This window comes from Musca autumnalis, unplaced genomic scaffold (assembly GCF_047663935.1).
Source record: "Musca autumnalis isolate F117 unplaced genomic scaffold, ASM4766393v1 scaffold_1, whole genome shotgun sequence".
NCBI classification, from domain to species: Eukaryota; Metazoa; Arthropoda; class Insecta; order Diptera; family Muscidae; genus Musca; species Musca autumnalis.
The window spans coordinates 115,798,436-115,821,150 of record NW_027411644.1 but is presented as its reverse complement, the minus strand read 5'-3'; the positions used below and the strand labels follow the sequence as shown (position 1 = coordinate 115,821,150).

The 22,715-nt window shown below is 36.9% G+C and overlaps 1 long non-coding RNA gene across 1 annotated transcript in view; it reads left to right on the top strand.

The window, feature by feature from the left end:
- Window positions 1-22,715, top strand: part of LOC141405112 (uncharacterized) — a 179,891-nt gene that overhangs the window by 86,209 nt on the left and 70,967 nt on the right. The window contains exon 3 of the long non-coding RNA XR_012413143.1: window positions 10,762-10,793. This is a non-coding gene — a long non-coding RNA (uncharacterized lncRNA). The remainder of the gene's footprint in view (window positions 1-10,761; window positions 10,794-22,715) is intronic.

The window sequence follows — 22,715 nt, the reverse complement described above, 5'->3', positions numbered from 1 at the left end:
GATTGCACATTGATATTAGAGAAGTCTCTCTTGTTCCTTCGGGAATGTTTGTTGCAACATATTTATGTAAAGTTGAACTGACACGAAGATGCAGAATTTCAACAGCTCGTTGTAGGCTTAGGTTTAAGGACGCGCGACTGTAATTAATGTAATGTGCAACTACCTAATGGAAAAGCTGCCGGTATTGATGGTATACCCGCCGAATTACACAAAGCCGATATAAATCTTAGTGCTTAAATCTTCCTCCCTTTAATATCTGAATGAAAATATGACAAAATGGTAAAAATTGCTAAAAGTGAGACTTGAAGGAATGTGGAAATTAGCGTGATATTTGTGTGCTACCGACAATAGCGAAAATAATTGCCAAAATTATCCTCAACCGTATCAAAGATCACCTGTAGGATTCCATAAAATCAACGCAAGCCTTATTTTTGTTTGTCGTCAAGGACGTACGAGGAGAACTAGAAAAGTTTGCGGCCTAGTCAGCACGTACTGTTGCCAGACGCCGTTTGACATTTTTGGAAAGTTTGACAGTTTTTAGCCTAAACATACTCAGGACAGTTTGACATACGATCATGTGTTGTGTTGTTTACAGCGACTTGATTTAGATACCTCCAAAACATCGTTGACCACGCCTTTTTTCTTGATGTTCGGGAATGAAATGAAGTCATTGGGTGCCAAGGCAGGTCTGTTCGGCGGATGACCCATCAATTCCATGTTTTGTCCGGTCAAAAATGCGCTGCTTTGAATCGATGTTTGAGAGCTCGCATTGTCATTTTGCACAACGATTCGTCTTCTCATGTTCGTTTTTCGAATTTCTCCGGAGACTTCAGACAAACAAATTGTAGTTTACCACTCAGCATTAACACACATGGCCAGTTTTTCCGAAGAAACAGGCGATCATTTGCTTCGAAGTGCTATATCCATGAACAACTTTCGTATTTAGCTTTTCTTCGAAGACCCACACGGTAGGTTGTTGTTTTGTTTCGAGCCCATACGCATATACATACATATCCAAGATTCGTCTGTGACGATCTTATAAAAGTCGTTTGAAGCACCGCGATCTTATTTATTCTCAAAATTTGATTTGCACCAATCGCAAGAGCCTTTTGAGCAATTTTCAAATTGTCCTGGATCTAACGAGAATTCCCATTTTTGCGGCCAGGTATTCATGCAATATCATATGCTAGATGGTGGAAGAAATACCCGAGGATCTTGCATTATCGGCTTTGTGTTAGAACAACGGCCGTTTTTGGACAACCCTCAGGACCTTCGCTACCAACCCAGAGCAACTCCGTTAGCGTCAGTGGGATACATACTGGTGATTTCAGGCATGCAGTCTCACCTTTCCAATCACATGTATATAGCGGATAACTTAATACAAGACCGACGTTCGCTCGTAACCGCTCCTAAGATGGAACACAGACACTACATGTGTTATTGGATATGCTAGGTTGAATACGGTATCTACTCGTTTTGTCAATGTTACCATCCGCTGATTGCCCGGGTCAGCTTATTTGTGATTCACTTATTCGCAGCTAACCTTCATATCTGAGGGCTTTTCACTATCCGCAACATGTGATCCGTCCGGCAGCCTTCAGCTCGGCTCCCACGGTACACCCATACAATTTCGTGACCCCCTTACGACGGTACAATTTTTTCGGAGGCAAATCCATACTTCCTGAAAGCACCAAGAAAATTCTTCTTTTTTTCGGGATCAATTCCATACCTCCTTAGATGATGGTCCAAAATCTCCAAAAAGTATGCCGGTACAACGAAGGCAGAAACCGATTTGGTCCAAACGTTTTACGTCGTATTTTTTCTTACAGCGTTGAATTACATATGTCCGAATATCGACTACATCGGACCGCTCTTTTGGGTAACTCCCACACAAAGTTTAGAAAGAGTGCAGAGTGCATCCGCATACAAAACATTATGCCAGAAATTTAAAAACGATCCCAGATGAGTCCTTAATCTGGAATCGTTTTTATTTTTTTTTCGAATGCAAATCTATACTTCCTGCGAAATTGGCCCAACAACTCAAAAGTATTGTGTTTGCTTCTTTTCTTTTAGGTGTAAATAGGCTGACTGCCGTATCGTCAGTTGCTTGTCAAATGACTGCACATGTGTGAAGTACTATGTTTCTTAACGCCGTAGTATTAAACAACTGCGAAGCTATGTGTTTCAAAACGTCAAAAATACGCAGGTTAAAAGCAAACATGTATCATTTTTATTTCTGATGCATATAGTTGTATTTTCGAGGAACAATGCATGAGTGTGCATTTGAAATATGTTGACGAAGTTTAAACAACAAAAAGCAACTGACGACACGGAAGTCAGCCATACTCTCATCGTGTCTATCTCTGCTATATATACAGACTATGTAAAAAATTAAATTAACAAATTAACTAATTTAACTTTTTTCTTTGGAAATCTATAAATAAATATCGAATGTCGTTCGTTGGCAACGGCATCAGTTGAGAACGGCTGGACCGATTTGTATAATTCTTATTTTAGAAATGTTCGTCATAACCCAAATTAGGTTTTTATGCAAAGAAAATTTGACCAGCCCCGCCTTTACGCCCAGTTTTTTAATTTTCAATTTTAATCTTTTCTACAAAAACTACTGAACTGATTTTCCTGAAATTGTCATGGAATGTACAGGCATGGCCCCAGTTGAAAATAGAATGCATATTTTCTTGAATTTCGAAGGGGCGGGGTACTTCCATTTGCCATATTTAAAAAAAAACGCCATAACTATATGAATAACAAGTAAGAACGGCGTTAAGTTCGGCCAGGCTGTACTTGTTATACCCTCCACCACGATTTATATTGAAGTAAAATGGAACAATTAGTTTCCTTTCGTTTATGAAGAAGTCTAATTACCAAATTTCGTCGACCTATACCGACAAATTCCTGCGGAAAGTTTTTAGACTCAAATAAGACTGTTTACCAAATTTCCGATATTTCGTGTAGAAAATGTGTCTAAAACCTAAAAAAATACCAAAAATTAAGAGGTATGCTTCTATGGGGTATAAAGGAAGACGTGTACATATCCTAATAATTCTTTTCAGGAATACTTTATAACCCCCTGGAAGACTAAATAACAAAAATCAGTCATTTCGGTGGGATATTGACGTCACAACCTTTAGAACTATGAAAATCGGGAGGTACCGTTCTATGGGGGCTATATAAAGGCAAGGACCTATACCGACAAATTTAATATGGAAAGTTTTATACCCCAAAAGAAGACTAAACATTAAACCAATTCGGTGCAATTTTGAGGCTACAACGTTCAAAATACCTAAATTCGGGAAGAACCGTTCTATAGGGGCTATATAAAGGCGTGGACCTATACCCACAAATTTCAGGCGTGAAGTTTTATGCCCCAAATGATGACTAAACAACAAAATTTCAGCCGATTCGGAGGAATATTGAGGCCACAACCTTCAAAATACCGAACATCGGGAGGTACCGTTCAATGGGGACTGTGTGAAAGGGATGGACCTACATATACCGACAAAATTAGAAGGGAAAGTTGAATACTCCCAATGAAAACTAAATACCAAAATTTAGTCATTTCGGAGGAATATTGAGGCCACAACCTTTAAAATGCCGAAAATCGGGAGGTATCGTTCTATGGGGGCTAAATGAAGGCGTGGACCTATACCAGGGATGGGCACCAACAACAACTCTCCTGTGCCCGCGGGCATACGAAACAAACGTACACTATAAACACATTCGTTAGGTTGATGCATTGTTTACGTTTCCACTCACACTAGCGCAATTTATAATCTGCAAATGTGTGTTTTGGCCATCCCTGACCTATACCAACAAAATTCTGGGCGAAAGTTTTATACTCCAAATGAAGACTTAATATCAAATTATGGGAGTAAGTTGTATACCCCCAGCGAAGACTTAATACCAAATTTCAGTCATTTCGGAGGAATATTGAGGCTTCAACCTTCAAAATACCGAAAATCGGGAGGTACCGTTCTATGGGGGCTATATGAAGGCGTTGACCTAAACCGACAAAATCCTGGGGGAAAGTTGTATACCCCCAACGAAGACTTAATACCAAATTTCAGCCATTTTGGTAGGATAATGAAGCTAAAACCTTAAAAATACCGAAAATCGGGTGCTACCGTTATATGGGGGCTATATCAAAACGTGGACCGATATAGCCCATTTGCAATACCAAACATCCTAGGGGTAATAGAAACTTCTATACCAAATTACAAAGCTTTATCTTAAAAATTGCGAGCTGTATCTTGATTTCAACAGACGGACGGACATACGGACATTGTTATATCGACTTAGAATTTTACCCTGATCAAGAATATATATACTTTATAGGGTCTCCGATGAATATTTCGATGTGTTACAAACGAATGACAAATTTAATTATACCCTCCATATTACGGTGGAAGGTATAAAAATCAAATGCCGTCATAACCCAACTTAGGTTTTTATGAAAAGAAATTTTTACCACGCCCATTTTTTTCAATTTAAAATTTTTCTTCAAATACTACTGAACCCATTTTCCTGAAATTGTCAGGAAATGTACAGCGATGTCCCTGAAAACAGGCTACATATTTTATTGAATACCAGAGGGGTTGGGGACCTCTCCTATGCGATATATTAAAAATGCGCTATATTTTCAAAAATTACGCATATATCGGTTTAACAATTTACGGATTAATCTACAATCTCGGTACTTCTTTGGGGCCCAAAGACCGGACCAAGCCTGTTTTTAAATAATACTACTGAACCACTATTTTCAGTAAATTATTTTTCCAATGCTACTGAACCTAATTTCATGCAATTTGCAGAAAATGGTCAGGAATGACCCGTAGTCCAATATGCTATATATTTGTAGACCAATTTCGGGGGCCTATTGTTTTATAATCGCTATATTTGCAAAACTTTTGAGTGCATCGGCATGCAAACTAATTTGCGAGACAACGGTGGCTGCTCCTCCTATAAAGAAAAACGATATATTTACAAATTTCCTTAAATTTCGAGGTTCTACGGTCCTTCAGCCATGGACAACTAAAACATATATGTCTCAACAAGCGGTAGAATTCGACTTAACCATTTTTTAACTTTTATAATTAGATCGCTTTAGGATAAAGACAGGGGACATGGACGATAAAAAAATCATAAACACCACAAATGGGCGAAAAATCCGACAAAGTTCGTAAAAGAAAGGTTACAGATAAATTCAAAATTCTCCTCGGTTTGACAATAGACCGAAGAAGTGAGGTAGAAAATACCTATTTTTGAATTGTCAAGCATAAAAGTTTTCATTAAAACTCATTACGACGGGCCAGCAACACGGGCCGGAGTCTGCTAGTTGGTAATAAAATTGCGGAATATTGCCAGCAATCAGTTTGCTAGCAACAACAAAATATAATCAGTTCACTTTCAGAGTTTTCATATCAGATCTTTAAGTGGTTTATTATGCATATTATTGCTTTCTTTAAATATTAATGTATTTTAAATTGAGAGAATTTCTCTGTGGTCATAAAATCGATAATAAATGTTTTTAGAAATTCCACACGTAAATATATCGATGGGCCCAGAAAGCCACTAGATAAGAATGATTGAAGCAATTCGATTAGTTTAGGCCCTTCGGAGGAATAATATTTTTAAATAAAATCAAAATGGAAATTACGATCAAACACCATCAATTTGTATTATTGGGTGACTGGATATAATTTTAAGACTTTATGTTCGTAAATGAACTGGGAAATAACTATCAGAATTTAGTGGAAGTTATATCCGCTATGTGTTCACCAATATAAGTCCCTAAAAATCGCTTACGAAACAACAACAAAAAACGTTTTGTGTGTAGTGCTGGTATTTGTGTCTGTCCAAGGATTAAAGTCTCAAATTTCTACACTACTATGTATATTTGAACGCGTAGCCGGATTTTTATACGAAGACAGATGGAGACACTGTAAAATTCTATTTTTGGGTCGATCAGGAATTTCGATAAACTGTAAACAATCACCTAGGGAAGTATCACTATGTTTGGACCTACAGTATAAAGTGATAGATAAAAGACTGGTAAAATTACTGTTTCTACAATCACAGTCCAAAATATTAAAATATGTCTTGGCCAGACTATGAAAATTTTCATGAAAATGTTTTGAGCTTATGGGTAAGAAGGGAGAAAGGGAGCTCCTTCACCGCCGCTCTCTCCTAAAAGCTAAAATATTTTCATGTGTTATTTTCAGTGTCTGGCACAAGAGTAAATAACTATAAATAGTTAATAGTTCTTAGACTTCATAATAAATTGTAGTCAATTTCCTTTGCATGTCATTGTTTTGCTTGCCCTATTTTTTAATAATAAATTACTCTTCCAGTTGCAGTTGAGTAATACGGGATAATCATCCATCTATAAATAGTCTATTGAATTTACCCGATAACCTTCTATCATCTTTCATGGATCTTTTGTTTACAGAACAAAACTATGCCAAGTTATTCTAATTAAAGTAGAATTCTTTCTAATTGAACTGTGAAAACGAAATGGGGAATGAACATCCTGAACAGCAACATCTCCAACAACATCCAGCAAATTGAGTTAACCTAAATTCTGTACAGAGAACGAGAAAAACAACAAACTGGGAATTATTGAATAGTTTTCAATGATAGGCGCAGCAATGTAGCGAAGAAGAAGAAAAATGAAAAAAAGAAAATAACTTGCAAAAAGAAAAATGTGTTTGAAAGATATTTGTCTAGACCTAGAACAATGGCAATGACACAGTGGAGGAAAATAAAAAATAGTTAACAGGAAATTTTATATTGATAATTGATATCCAAAAACGTGGTAAAGTTCTAATAAAACATGTAAACGGGTTTTTGGTGTGGAAATTCGAACAAAAGTGGCAAGAGCACACGGAGGATAAAAGGCCTCTCTGGTTTGGTTTGGTTTGGTTTTAGGACGCGCAGCTACCGTTGTTGGCAGCTACTTCACTCGGAGACCTTGAGGTCCATTGTGAGCATCCTTAAAGAAACTGTGTGTTGTGGTTGTACTATATGTGATGATGATAGATGCTGGACTATTGCGGATTTGTTGTGAAGTTGAGTGTGTAGGTGATGCTGTGATGATGGATGTGAGTTTATAGGTTGTTGCTGAGGTTGTGATGGTGGATGTAAGTTTATAATCAAGTTGTTGTGTGTGGTGACTGGTTTATACTGCAGTGGTGTGCGGTGGTTGGTCTATTATAGAGATATTCATGTATTGTTGTTGAGGTTGCGATGATGATAGACACTAGGTGACGGTTTATAGTAAAGATGAAACGGTGATTGGTAAGCATCAGATTTGTTGATGTAGAGTAGTTTTGGTGGGTTGGATGTGATGATGATGGATGCTGATTTATAAGATGGGTGTTGAAAGTGGTGACTGGTCTATTCTGAAGTAATATACGGTGGTTGGTCTATTGCAGGTTTGTTGATGTATAGTGGTTTGGTGTGATGGGTGCGATGAGTAATGGATATGGATGCGCGGCTGCTGTGATTGTGGCAAAGATGTTGATGTAGTGGATGTGATGTGGGTGTGTTGTCGCTGAGGGTGTTGTTCAGAGTTGAGCCGATTTCTATCCCCCTGTGTGAAGGAGAAAGAAAAACAGTGATTAATTAGTTTTGTTTGCCAGCCATGTGAGTTTTTTTTGGCAAATTGGTACAAGTAGATGGGGTCTATGTCGGAGAAGAAAGTCAGAGTATTTATCTCATATCTACCGAAGAATCGATGTCTCCTCGTGAGTAACAAGGGGCACCTACATAGTAGATGTTCGACCGTCTCTGTTTCTTCTGGATTTTGACATAGCCTACAGTAGTCTACACTACTGTTGTCCCATCTAGAAGTTAGGGACCTGACCATGTTGTGACCGGTAATGAGACCTACAGTGGTCTTTATCCCTAACTTATTTAGTGAGAAAAGAGAGTTGGTTCTATGCTGAGAATAGCTGGGCCAGACTGCCTTGGATACCTTACAGCCGGTTTCCATTTGCCATCTTTGCAACGCCTTCTCAAGGAAGTAACCGCGAAGTTTCCGGATGTAGTAGCACATTGGTGGTCTGATAGATGACTCAACTGGTAAGTCAGTCGACTGAGAGCCACCCCGTGCTAGTTCATCCGCCTCTTCGCTTGACTATCGACAAAAATAGTCACCGGTCCTTTAAGGATACTCGCAAGTTCTTTGACCATCTCCGCTGCTTTCCTAATTGCAAAAATTTCTGCCTGAAAGACGTTGCAGTTATCGTTGAGTTTGAAGGATTGCTTAATTTGTGGGTTTTCGCAGAAGACCCCGGCACCTGTGCCATCCTCCATCTTTGAACCGTCTGTGTAGATGGCCAGACCGCCAAGGGGAGGGCTACAACTAGACCAGGCATCTCTGCTTGGGATTGTGACGTTGATTTGGTTGAAGTTGAGTGCAGTGGGTATATAATCACTGATGTGATCGGATTCACTGAACTCAAGTAAACATTTTGCAGCAAACATATATTTTTTTGCAATCACTTCCAAACATAACATATGTTTGGGTCCTGCAAACAAATTTATGTTTAGGTGCAAACAAATATAAATACAAACATAAAAGCCACAAAAAAAGCAAACTCTAGTGGCCGCTTACTGAGAGCAAGGGAGCGTAAATTTCAATGTATGCTCACTTGCTCTCAGTAAGCGCTCCTGGCTATCTCTAAATATACACACATTTAAAAATGGTGGTGGTTTATTAAAAGGCATATAAATACCAAACAGAAAAGCAACAAAAGACACATAGGTACATACAAATTCCAAAGAAATAGGTAACAGACTTTAATAAAAGAAAATAGGAATGAAATAATTTTTAAAAAGTCACACTTTTAAAAAGAAAAAAACATCGTTGAACGCTTCTCCTTAGTTGTGAAATAAAACATATTTTCCTCAAAGTTGAAATCATCAGCGGGTAATCGTCATCTGGAATCAAATGATTATATAATGTAATAAATAGGTACATCCATATTTCAAATATACATATGTATGTATGTATCTTATGAAAAATGTATTGTAAAATGTATGTATTAAATGCGATTTCTTCCTTGTCCAATAAAATATTTCCATTCACCTTTTTGATTCAATTATCAAATTTCTAATTATAAAATACACAGCACACTGATTTATTCACTCACTTTACCGTCTCTTCTCAACGATTTTATTGAGAAAACTGAAGAAAAAAGAACAATTTTTGCTTTTCCTTTTACGTTGGTTAACAACAACAAAGCACGAAACACACGTGTTTTGCCGCATACACACCACCATTTATTATAAAACAGCATTCCGCAGCCGCGAGAGCCCTGCTGTTACTCTCTTTGACAAAAATCCTCTCTCCGCCCATAAAAAATATGTTCTAACATAAAAAATATGTTGGTAACCCGACAAATAAAATTGAGATATGTTACAAAATGTTGCAAACATGCATTTGTTTGGACACAAACATATTTCTAACATATATTTTTTTGCGTGAAGTAATTAAATGAAATTAACCCAGATAAAGCCACTGGTCGTTTAAACGCCACAAAAAATGGTTTCAAAAATTGACGTGAAACTCTGAGTTTTTCAAATATTTTTGTGGGTTTTTTTGCATTTTGTTATAGTATTGTCTGTTATCTGTAATTTCACGCTGATAACGCTTCATTTGACCTACGCATTTCCGCGCAATTGGCCAAAAACCCAAGCTATTCAAAAAAAATCAACTTTTTTGTAATTTTCGACTTTTGATGAAAAATTTAAATATGCGATAAAAATTTAATCAAAAATGTGAGAATCATATAAAGTCAGGGATTTGTTAGGAATATAGTAAGAGTATTTTCTCAATCAAAAACCAAGGGATTGGCATGTAAGGATACACCTATATTACCCTCCAAAGTTTTTGGAACTTTTAAAAGAAGGCCCGATTGCAGGAAAACTATACGTTTTAAAGAAAAAAGTTATTTTTTAAAAAATCCTTAAAAAATCTCAAAGATATAATTTTCATAAAAATTTGTAAGTTTTCTCGCGAAAAAAATTCTCGGCGCTAAGTGGGTTAAGTATCATTTACAGTAGGTATGTATTAGTACAAAAAATTTTTCAATGTTCCCCAGTTCCATATATAAATATATATAAATATTGTTTATTTGTACTTTATTCCATTTCCGCATACGAAGTAGCGGGCATTTTGCTAGTTTCCATATACATATTTCTACACTTGCTCTAACTAGAATGATAGTTGCTTCTTTTGCTACAAAATCTTTCAGTGTAACCATTGCCATTACGTATTGACGTTCTTCCTCCATTCTTGGGAAACAAATGCAGTAATTTGTTGTGAAAAGACGTAATGAAAACGACAGTAATTTTCTGCTGACATTTGTCTGTGTGATGGAAGTGATGAAGCGACACAAAACTAGACGCATGAATAGATCGATGAACCAACCATCTACGTATCTATCTGTCTGGCTGATAGACAGACAGTCCGACTTCTATCCATATGAATATACATACACATATTTGCAACTTCTTATTTGTCGTTTTGTTTGTCATTTTAATAAAATTGCCATATCCACCATCATCATCGTCAGAGTTATTTAGAATTGCAAAATACACAATTTCCTAAAGAAATTCCATGTAATGTAAATTTGTTTACATAGTTTATAAAGCATTAGTTTAAAACTATTTTTATTTTTTACAGAAAATAATTCGTCCGTCTAATATTAACTTTGAATATTTTTCTTTTTTCAGATAATCTCCATGCTAAACGCTTGGCCGAGCAGGTAATTTTCGTATATTGTAAGCTTAACAGCTTTAAACTATATACATGGGAATATTCTCTTTTTTTGACCACCAATATTTATTTTTGTTGCAACTTTTATTTTATTCAAGCACTACATTACAATCTTAAATACCTTTATAAAAAACAACTATCGATATCGACATGATCTAAGTTGTTTAAAATTGTCATCCTAGAGGATCAGTTGTTGAAATGTTGCAATGTTATTCGCATATACATTTTCCAAATAACCAAATTGAAAAACTGAAAATCTTTCGAAGACATTTTTGAGATGTTGAAATATTTTGTTGCATGTTCCTATTTGAGGATGTAGTTTCTGCTCAAACTAAACCGTAAGGTGGTTTCATAAAGATGTATTTACTAGTATTACTAAATTTAATATGTATAATGGAAACAGTGTTGACATTTTAAAGGCCCCCCAAACATGTTCCCATTTTAGAAATGAATATAAAATAAGCCTAGAAATTACCTCTCATTATTTGTTTTACATACGATGACTTTGAAGTTTTAAGATATTAAGAAGATTATTACAAATTCAGCCAATGGGAAAAAGGGGGCGTACTATTAGTGTGTGACAACTTTTTGACTTGTCACCCAAATTACTGGAAAATGTGGTACAAAATGTTATCATAAAAGAACAGAAATAACAGAAAACAAACACACATATTAAATGTTGCCATTAAGTGGGAAATCTTGACATGAGTCTATGGAATGCAATGTTCTTCTTGAAAGAACTCCCAATCATCTCTGTCTTCTGCTCTATTCCCACCAAAATTTAAAGGTGACCTCATTTATTTGTGGTTTGCATTAAAATTTTGGTCTTCTCCTTATGTGTGCTTTGTCAGTGGATTCCTTCTAAAACATCTTTTTAACTGAACAGATTAATTCATTATTACAGCATGATCTAGCCGCATAACTACGGTGACCAACCGTACTCTATTATAGAGGACAGTACTCTATTTTAGGTGTCCGTACTCTATTTTTTCAACGTACTCTATTTGTCCTCTATTTTCATCATATGTACTCTATGTCCTCTATTTTTGATTTGTTTTACAAATACTTGTGAATACAAAGGTAATACAATGAAATCCGAGAAACCTAGTAAGAATTTAACCAAATATTGTCGCTGTTGAAATGAAATCAGTCGTTTCATACGCATCGTATAAGGCTTATACAGCGGTCGTATTTTTTGAAATGTCTTGCACCAATCCGTACGAATTCCATCGATAAGAAACCTTTTTTGCCAGGTTTTCATGCAGTATGGAAAGTTAGGCGGTGAAAGAAATGTCCAAGGATGCCTCTGTCATAGCGATCTTGCATTATCAGTTTACTCACGGCTTCAATGTTTTCTGTCACAATGGCAGTTTTTGGACCACCCTTACTACTTTCTTCGCTGAACAAGCGTTCGCTACGATTGAATTTATTAAACCAGATTTTCACAGAGCTATGTCAGTAGTCACATGTACAAATTTTTCGGTAAAGTAAATTGAGTTTTTGAAATAGAGCTCTAAGTTTTGTACGGCCAATGAGGACGCCCCTTCCAGATTTAGCGGCAAGTGTCACAGACATAACCATCGTGTCACCTGGTCTGACAAATGATGTTGTTTCTCTTGGAAGTACAAAGTTTGCCGTAAAATATATTGATTGTTTGGTAGAGAGCGGGAAGGAAAACTCAATTTACTTTACGGCAAACCTTTTACGTGTCTACCAACGTTTCGGAGTCGAGCCATTTTTGTTTCGACTCCGACTTCGGAGTCGGCGCCGAGAATAATTTCTAATAGCACTCTATACGAATAAAATGATCACAAGTTTCCAACTTTTTCCTATAGGTTGGCCTTTTTCTGAGGTATTCCTTGAAAAGAACATACACAACTACAAAACTTTGTTTGTTTAAAACTTCTACGATTATAATAAAAATACAAGATCACTGAAATTTGAAACTCTGTGTAAGAGGTTCTGAAGTGTGCAGACTTTCGCTCGGGAATATGAAACTCTAATTCGATTGTCATGGAATTTTAAGTTTAAAAATTTGCTTTAGAGTATTAATTGGACCAAAAAAGTTCTTGAAATTCATTTTTGATAAATGTAGAAAAAATGGTTGCCCAGGTTTGGAGCCAAGTTATTTTTCGACTTAGTCTTAGACTACAGCATAACTTCTCGACTCCAACTGAGACTACGTAACGCTATTGACTACTGACTATAGTATGTTGCTTCATCGCGTCGTCATCGCGTAGAAAATTGTGAAAAATGGTTGGGCGAAAATGTTCACAAGTAAATTCCATATTTTTTATGCAAATTAATCCATTAAGTCCTGTAAAAAACGCAATACGTGGTACGTCAAACCGTATTTAGTACGCTTATGCTAGAAACTGTTAAGCTTTTCAATGGAAATGGTAAATGACGCCTGGCATTGTTGTCTAGCCCCGAAACTGATGTAGTAGACCTCGTATGTGTACTCTATTTCCATCCCAAAATATTGGTCACCGTACGCATAACAAAGAAGGGAGTAACTAACTCCTTTACCACCAGTTATAGATCCAAAAACAAATTTTTCAAGAACTTTTCAAGAAAACAACAAACCTTTTTAGAAAAAAGTTTTTCATCTGGAAAAGCACAATAAATAAGGGGTTTGCACCCCAGGCATGTTTGGACAAAATCCGTTTCAAACAATTATTAATCGGTTTAGCCCTTTCCGTCCGCCGGTCTATCTGTTTGGCTAATGTACACTACGAGGGTCACTAGAAAACTATCTAGTCGCCAGGCGTCATTTGACATTTTTTTTTTGGAAATTTTGCCAGTTTTTATGGAATGTAGAAAAATGTAGATAAAAACTTGAAATCTGACGGTGACGTTATATGGGGGCTATACCAAAACCTATGTCCACACTCTTTGGTGGGAAAATTTCCCGATCAATGAGAAATTCAAATACCGAATTGCAGCCAATTCGGGCCGAAAATGTAGATAAAAACTTCAAAATACCTGAAATCGGGAGGTACCGTTATATGGGGGCTATACCAAAAACTGGACCAATGTCCACAATTTTGTGTGCAGAAGGCTTCTAACTACTGGGAGCCCTAAATACCAAATTACAGCCAATTTCGCCCGAAAATATAGATAAAAGCTTCAAAATACCTGAAATCGGGAGGTGCCGTTATATACCAAAACCTGGACCTATGTCCACAATTTTGAGTGCAGAAGGTTTCTGACTACTGTGAACCCCAAATGCCAAATTACAGCCAATTCGGGCAGAAAATATAGATAAAACCTTCAAAATACCTGTGCGGGGTGGTACTGTTTTATGGGGGCTATAGGAAAAACTGGACCCATATTGATGATTTTTTGATATAGCTAAAACCTTCAAAACACCTAAAATCGGGTGGTACCGTTTTATGGAGGCTATAGGAAAAACTGGACCCATATTGATGATTTTTTGGCTAAAGTATATTTTACTTATTTTAAGCATTTACTGATTTTAGCGAAATATATATTTTTTTAAGTTTTTCTAATCGAACCAAAAACAATATATTTGTAATAATATTTTAACAATGAGTTTTTTTCTCTTTTGTTGTTGCTAAAATACGCAGCAAAAAAAGTCCTCCCAAAATCATGGGTTTCGTAAGGGATTTTTGACAGCCGTAACTACTCTCAAACCCCCTTTCTTCCCCATTATTTTTACAAGGGCATGTCGCACTCAGTTTGTAGTTGTTTTAGGACCACTAGAGGACAACTAGAAGTTGAAAAGTAATGTGAAAAAATTCTATTTTTAGAACAGTTAATGTAGAGAATTTGTTTTTATTTCATCACACTTCTTACTTTTATTTTACTTTATTTTATTTCGCTGTCTGCCCGAATTGAATCCATGAACCCTCTGATTTCTAGCCAAAGACACTACACACTATGCCACGCACACGAATATTAAGGGTTGCTTAAGAACTTAAATGTGTAGTGCACCACGAACTGTTATTTTTTAATTAAAAAACTCGCGTGCCGACGCTGAGCGTTGAACACACAACCGTAGGTTGTGTTTAGGTTGACACATTGTCAAAAGAAAACGAGAACAAAGTTGAGAGCATTTACCAACCAAGAGAGGAAATATGAGAGAAAATAGTGGAATATAGGGAAAAATAAGAAAATGATTTTGGATCTCATGAAAATCTTACATATTTTTGAAAAAATAGTGGCTTTTGGATGGAAATATGAAACTGCACATGTATCTTATGTGAGGTACCTGTATATTATGAAAAAACTACATCACGAAGGAAAATATGTAAAAATTCTTGAAATATTTTCTCAATACAACAAATAAACAAATTAAAAAAATTATTCTTTATAAGAGAATAAAATTCGTTATAACTTTTGTGCGCAGCGGCCAATTTTGTGAACGGAACATATTTGAAACCACAATTTTTCTTTAACCTCTATACCAAAAATCGTAGAAGTGCTTGCAAAATTTTTTCAACTGGAATTGTAAAGGAAATTTGGTTTTTACCATATGTACAAATATTGTACAACAAATAAAAAAAGTATCAGTAGGCTTTGCCGACAGAGATATATCCTCAGCATGTGTGAATTGAAACTTTCATCTATTGGCAATATCGAATATAATACCGGCAACAGATTTTGTGGTCTTTTTTTGAAAGTATGAACTCCTCGACAAAGACTTAGATGTTTTGGACAAATATGTCCGGAAGCATGGACAAATACATAATATCGCTCCTCTTGTCGATTATTTTCGACATTAACCAATGTTTTTATATGGACAGAAATTACTATTGACACTGAAAGGGTTAAACAGAACCACAAAGAGTAGCATCGGCATAATTTTCCAAAGGATCTTCTAACTGATCCTAAACTGCACCTAAACTAAGTTTGGACAAAATATTACCACTACACATGGTGCCATAGAGGTTTTTACAGCTTTCGGGATATTTTTTCAGAAAGTATGGACTTGTCCCTAAAAAAATTTTACCGTCGTAATGGGGGCTGCGATTACAATTTGCTACAACAAAGATCAAAGCGATTCGAAAGCAGGCCTTAAACTGAATTTTTCCGAATTTTTGTGTGTGAGGCACCTGAAGGAGGTGACATGTAGTCCATATTCGAACCTGTTCTGTGTCGTAGAAATATTACGATGTGCAAAGTATGTACTAAATCGGTTACTGCCTTCAAGAGTTATCGTGCGCAATATTTTTTGTAAAAAGTTTTGACCTTTTGCATCATTTAAGTATTCAATCCCATACAATATCTGTCAAATAAATGTCGTCAACTCTGAAAACACCTGTTTTAAGTGCAAGTGTAAAATGAGTTTTAGGGTATAATAAGAAGATATTTAGCAAGAGAAAAATCAAGAAGATTCTTCTTCTGGTAAAAATAAATTCTTCGAAGAACAATTGAGTATTGATGAATAAAATAACATAGAAAATGTGGAGGAAACAGTAACTTGTATGGGGCCAAAGGAGATTTTTCACGAAAATTCTCTAAAGGCAGCAATTATGGTCCGATCGATAAAAAAACTTTGTTGTGGCTAAAAAACCAATCCTACAAAATTTGTGAAAATCGGATCGGATTTTGATAACCATAAAACTTCATATATAAGGTTTTTGGATCATATAGAAAAATTAAGGGGGTAGGGTAGTAGTTTCAAATAAAGATTTTTTTTAATTTGTTTTGTCGCCCTTATGATATGCAACGCAGGTGCAGGGCATAAAAATACATTGATTTGTTGACGTTCAAAAAAAGAGTAATTGGCACCAAACTTTCTCTAAAATTTAGTTTTAACTTCATTATAAAACCTCATTTCTCTTTGAAAAATAAATTTCTCTCTTTTCATCGTTTCGTTTGTTTATTTTATTGCAATAGCAAGGTATCAAACAGATGACAAGTGTAGATATTATTTTGTGTTATGGTCGGTTGCATCAACAATAAGTTTTGCAAAAGCGCCAACTACTACTGTTTCTGATATGTTTGTTGCTTCATTGTTGCAGCTTGTTAGAACAGAGTCTGTGGCATGAACTTATTTTTGCATAGCAGTGACTATTAGAGTTGCGTCGTTCATGAACGAACCGGCTCAAAGGAACGATTCCGTGAAAAGAACGAACGGATCCGTATCCAGCTCACTCTTTTATATCGTTCATTTAGATCCCCGATGGACGAATCATTGCTGCTTACATTGATTTTGCAGTCAAACTCTAAACCAGACGTGACCAAGAAGAGAACAGCCCAAAATGTGAATGTATTCAAACTATTGGCAACTTATGACTGTGTGTTAGTGTGTTTTTATGCACGCACGCTACAAAACAAAAACAAATCAAAACATTATCTCTTTTTCGTGCGCTCTTTCTATGCATTCGGGTCGTATGTGTGTAAATTGCCGAAAAACGTCGGCACCGCTGTGTCAAATAAGAACACATTTGCTCTAAACAAACGGTGGATTAGCGTAAGCAGCACAAATTTCCGCACAAAACAAACAATGATCCAGAGCTCTCTGAGAGCTACTCTCGCTCAGTAACTCACTTCATTCAGTAGCACATCTCGTTCATATCTTTCTTTTGCATCATTCGTTCATCTGGTTCTTTCATATCAAAACCACCACCACTACGTTCAGAAACAAAACCACCCCCTTAGCACACAAACAAACAAACAAGCAAGTAACACAACAGTTCCCTGCAAACATTTTTTCAAATTTTTAATCGCTTAAAGATAATCTGCGATTCGCGGGGAAGATCAATTCAATCGCGGAAGAGCGCGCCTAATGATAACCTGCGAATCGCCGACATAAAGTAACTGTGTCCGGGAAGCGAATCGCGAGGAAGAATCGCAGATTAATCATCTGGAAGATCATCAGAAGATCAAAATGTAAAGAAAAATTTAAAAGGTATAGAACAAATGAAATTTCTGTTTCACTCTTCTTTGAGTTTTGCTTTTTGTTTCTTTCATTTTTTGTTTAGTTTTCTCCTTTTGTTTTTCTGCTTTGTTATGGTTTTTAATTATTCCTTTATGTTGTGGTTATTTGTTATAGGCACTGTACTCATGACTGTTTCTTCAGTCACTATGTTGTCTTTTGGTTAAACTTGGCAAAACCTGGACATGTGTGATTTGTCGATACTCATAATATTATACGTGCCATTTATATCAAACTTCTGTAGAAAGTGTATATGAGAATTATATGCAACAAAATCAAAAATGTTAGTAACAATCATCTGTTGCTCTTCTAGAAGAGTCTTCTGTGATTCTCTAGGGCGATCATTTAAAAAATCTAAGAAAAAAATGTAAACAATCACCCAATGATCGCCGTGGAGAATCACAGAAGATTAATCTAAGCGAACAATCTTCCAAAAATTGAAAAAATGTTGGCAGGGTTGTGTCATTCGTGACCGAACATTATCAAAAGAACGATTCGGTGAAAAGAACGACGGAGTCATATGCAGCAGAGAACGAATGACTTCATAAGAAAATAAAACATTAAAATGTATTGTTGAACGAAAAAGAGCCAACGAACGAAGTAAACGACCCGGATCTTTTTGGTGAACGGAATGAAAAAGATCGATCCGCTCAATGAACGAGATTGCCCAACACTAGTGACTATGTCATAATGTGTCCGCCTGTCTGTCAATGGTTGTGTTGGCTTTTTAACTTTTATATAAGTTGTGTTGACATTTTATAATACCCTACATTAAAACGTTTGTTTCGGTTATTTTATCCTTACACCAAATTCTTTAAATACACAAATATATAGTGCTTCTAGCTGTACGAATACGGATTTGACTTTTATTCAGTTTGGGGTGTGTACGAATATGAACTTTGTATACTGTATGTATTATCATTTCGACAATTTAAATCTTTTGATGAATCGTGTCATCGTTCCATTTAACAATATGTATGATGACATCAACATTCCGGAAGGAACAAGGGTGAATTATCTTATATCAAGTGCACCCCCTTTCACATTACATACCTCAATGCTATGGGACCTTCTTCTCATAATCGAGTCCAAACGACGTTTCTAAAATTTTTAAGATAAGTTTTACATTGCCGAAATACTTCGGAAATATGGTTAACGTTTAGCGGGGTACACACGATCAGTTTTGACTGTCGATTTTTCGGAAATATCGACAAATGTCAAACTGTCCAGCAACCACAAAATAATGAGGGCTACTCGAAAAGTTAGTGAGTGAGATACCTCCAAAACTTGGTTTTTGATCGCTTCAGCAGCATCTTCTGGCGATGAAAATCGTTGATCGCACCGTTTTTCTTACTATGCGGGAATAAAAAGAAGTTATTGGAACCCAATTCAGGTCTGTGCGGTATATGTCCCATCAATTCCACGTTTTATCCAGTCAAAAATATGCTGGTTTGAATCGATGTGTGAGAGCTCGCATTGTCATGGTGCACAATGATTTGTCTTCTCTTGTTCATTTTTCGAGTTTCTCCGAAGACTTCAGACAAACAAATTGTAGTGTACCACCCAGAATTGACCGTCCTACGTTGTTCGAGCGGAATAGTCGCCATTTTCTTACTGTGAGGGAATAAAAAGAAGTCATTATTGGCCGCCAATTCAGGTCTGTACGGTAAATGACCCATCAATTCCACGTTTTGTCCGGTTAAAAAGTCGCCATATGAACAGTTTTGCCGAAGAAATAGGCGACCATTTGCTTCGAAGTGCTTCTTCCATGAATAACTTTCCTCGGATTTGAATCGTCTTCGAAGACCCACACGGTCGATTGCTGTTTCGTTTCAGGCCCATACGCATTGATCCTTGTCTTTCGTCATCTGTGACGATCTTATAAAAGTCGTTTGATGCACCACGATCGTATTTATTCACAATTTCTTTACACCAATCTACAAGAGCCTTTTTTTGAGCGATTGTCAAATTGTGCAGGTTCCAACGAGAAAACCCCATTTTTGCGGCCAGGTGTTCATGCAATATCAATTGTTAGTTGGTGGAAGAAATGCCTAAGGATGCATCTATCTTGCGGTATACAACATGGTGATCTTGCATTATCGGCTTTGTGTTAGAACAACGGCCGTTTTTGGACGACCCTCACGACCATCGTTTTTTAGCGAGTGTCGGCCATGAATGAATTAATTATACCCTCAGCATTTATGCTAACGAGTGTATATACACTTCCATACGGGCAAAATGTGCCTCATCGAAATAATGGTTTTAGACCCCAAGTATGTTTGTACGAAATGTGTTTCAGACAATTTGGAGTTGATTTAGCAATGTCCGTCCGTCTGTCTGGCTGGCTGGAGCGCACGATAACTCTCGAACGGATCAACCGATTCTGTCCAAAATTTGGCTTTCGTAATATTTTGTCCAAACTTAGTTTAAGTTCGAAGATGGTTTATATCGGTCCACTCCTTCCGGTACCTCCCCCACAAAAGTTCGGAAATGTTCGAAAAATTTTTGCGCACGATAACTTTTGAAGGAATTAACCGATTTGGTCCACACTTTGCACATCGTGCAATTTCTACCATACTTAAATAAAGTTCCAATATGGGCTCAATCGGTCCATACCTTCGGGTACCTCCCACGCAAAATTTCGGAAAAGTTCAGTTTAGCAGCTGATCCCGAATAGCTTTAATTTTTGCTGTAACAACTTGTATTCACCGCCTCCCATACGACGGTACAAGTTTCATCAGGGGCAAGTCCATATTTCCTGAGAAAATAGCCTGAAAGATACAGAAAACCCTTATGACGGCGCGCCGTGTGTAGTGGCTGGAGCGCAAGATAATTCTCGAACGGATCTGCCGTTTCGGTCCAAAATGTGGCCTTCGTAATATTTTGTGCAAACGTAGTTTAAGTTCGAAAATAAGCCATATCGGTCCACTCCTTTAGGTACCTCCCCCACAAAAGTTCAAAAATGTTCGGAAACTCTTGATGGGAGTGACGATTTGGTCCATACGTTACACATCCTAATATATCTACCAGATATAGGTCGGGTTCGAATATGGACTATATTTGTCCACTCCTTCGGGTACCTCCCACACAAAATTTTGGATAAATTCACTTTAAGACCTGCTCTCGAATCACTTTAGTTTTTGTTGAAGCAACTTGCATTCACTGCCTTAATTACGACAGTAAAAGTTTTTTCAGGAGCAAGTCCATACTTCTTAAGAAAACTGCCCGAAACTTGTAAAAAAATCCTATGGTACCATATAAAGTGGCTGGAGAGCAGGATAACTCTCGCACTGATCAACCGATTTGGTCCAAATTTTGCCCTTCGTCATATTTTGTCCAAACTTAGTTTCATTTCGAAGATGGGCAATACCGGTCCACAACTTCCGGTACTTCCCCCCAATGTTTAAAAAAGTCCTAATATTTTTTTCAAATTTTGTGGCCCATATCGGTCCACTCTTTATGGTATCTACCCCACAAAAATTCAACATTTGTACTTAAGTGCACATGCTGTTCGTTGTGGTTCTGTATACAGCGATATTATGTTTTCCGTGGACAAGTCCATGCTTCCTCGCATACTGGTCCAAAAGTTATACGATGACCCACTGAAATGACTAATGGGCGCGATATGTATCGAAAAGATATGACTCCCAAAATAAGATCCACTTCGAGAATGGACTATCCTGTCCATTCCTTCAAGTACCTTCTCTGCAACACTTTTGAACTTTAATCCTAATCCATATTTTTGTTAGCAAGTTCAAATGACCAAAAAGTGCCAACAATTTCTGAAAAGACCCTAAATACATTCGATCTGTCCGTAGATGAAAGTTTCAATTCACATAGGCTGAGGGTATATATCTGTCGGCAATGCCGACTGATACCTTTTTTCTTGCTAAACCGGGTTCATAGTGCTATAGGATGGTCCTTTATCCACATAAAGGGTGTTTTTTTAAGCTAGATAGAACTTTAAATTGTAAAAGGTAACACAAAAAATTAAATTTTGATGAAACTTTTTTTTATTTGTTTCAGTATACTCTGACAAATCATCATGAATAGACTCACGCTTGAACAACGCTACGAAATTATCAAAATTTACTTTGAAAATCAGTCGTCGATTCGCGCAACTTATAGACGACTTCGTCCGTTGTTTTATCGCAAAATTGTGTTCAGCGATGAGGCGCATTTTTGGCTTAACGGGTTTGTTAATAAGCAAAATTGCCGCATATGGAGTGAGACCAATCCACAAGAGACCCTACAGACTCCATTACATCCAGAAAAATGCACCGAATGGTGCTGTTTTCACGCTGGTGGCATCATCGGACCTTATTTCTTCAAAAATGATGCTGGAGCTCGCGTTACGGTCAATGGAGATCGTTGCCGCACCATGATCAATGATTTTCATCAATCAATTGGCCTCCAAGGTCGTGCGATTTGACACCTCTCGATTATTTCCTGTGGGGCTACGTGAAGTCACTGGTTTATGCTGATAAACCAGCAACAATTGATGCCTTGGAGGCCAGCATTGTTCGTGTTATTCGTGACATACGGCCAGCAGTGCTCGAAAAAGTGGCCAAAAATTGGACGTCCAGAATGCACTTCGTCAAGAACAGCCGCGGTGCCCATATGCCCGAAATCATTTTCAAATGTTAATGTCACGTATTGATCTTTCGAATAAAAAAAATTTTGATTACAATTTAATTTTTTGTGTTATTTTTTACAATTTCAAGTTCTATCGGGCTTAAAAAAATTCCCTTTACAAAGATTTAATTTGATCGATGCTCTCTTGCCGTGATTATCCACGTCGAAAGTTGTGGAAAATGATCAACACGCAGTGTTGCCTAGGCCAGAAAGTTATCGAGCAGCCCTCGTACACTGCTTGTGTACCTGAGTTTTGAAGACAATTTGAAAATTTATTGATATATGTATATGCTACTCTATGGTCTCACCATATTTACCATTTCTCCATTCGGGCCTCTTTGCTGCCTTCAAAAATAAAATTGTAATCAC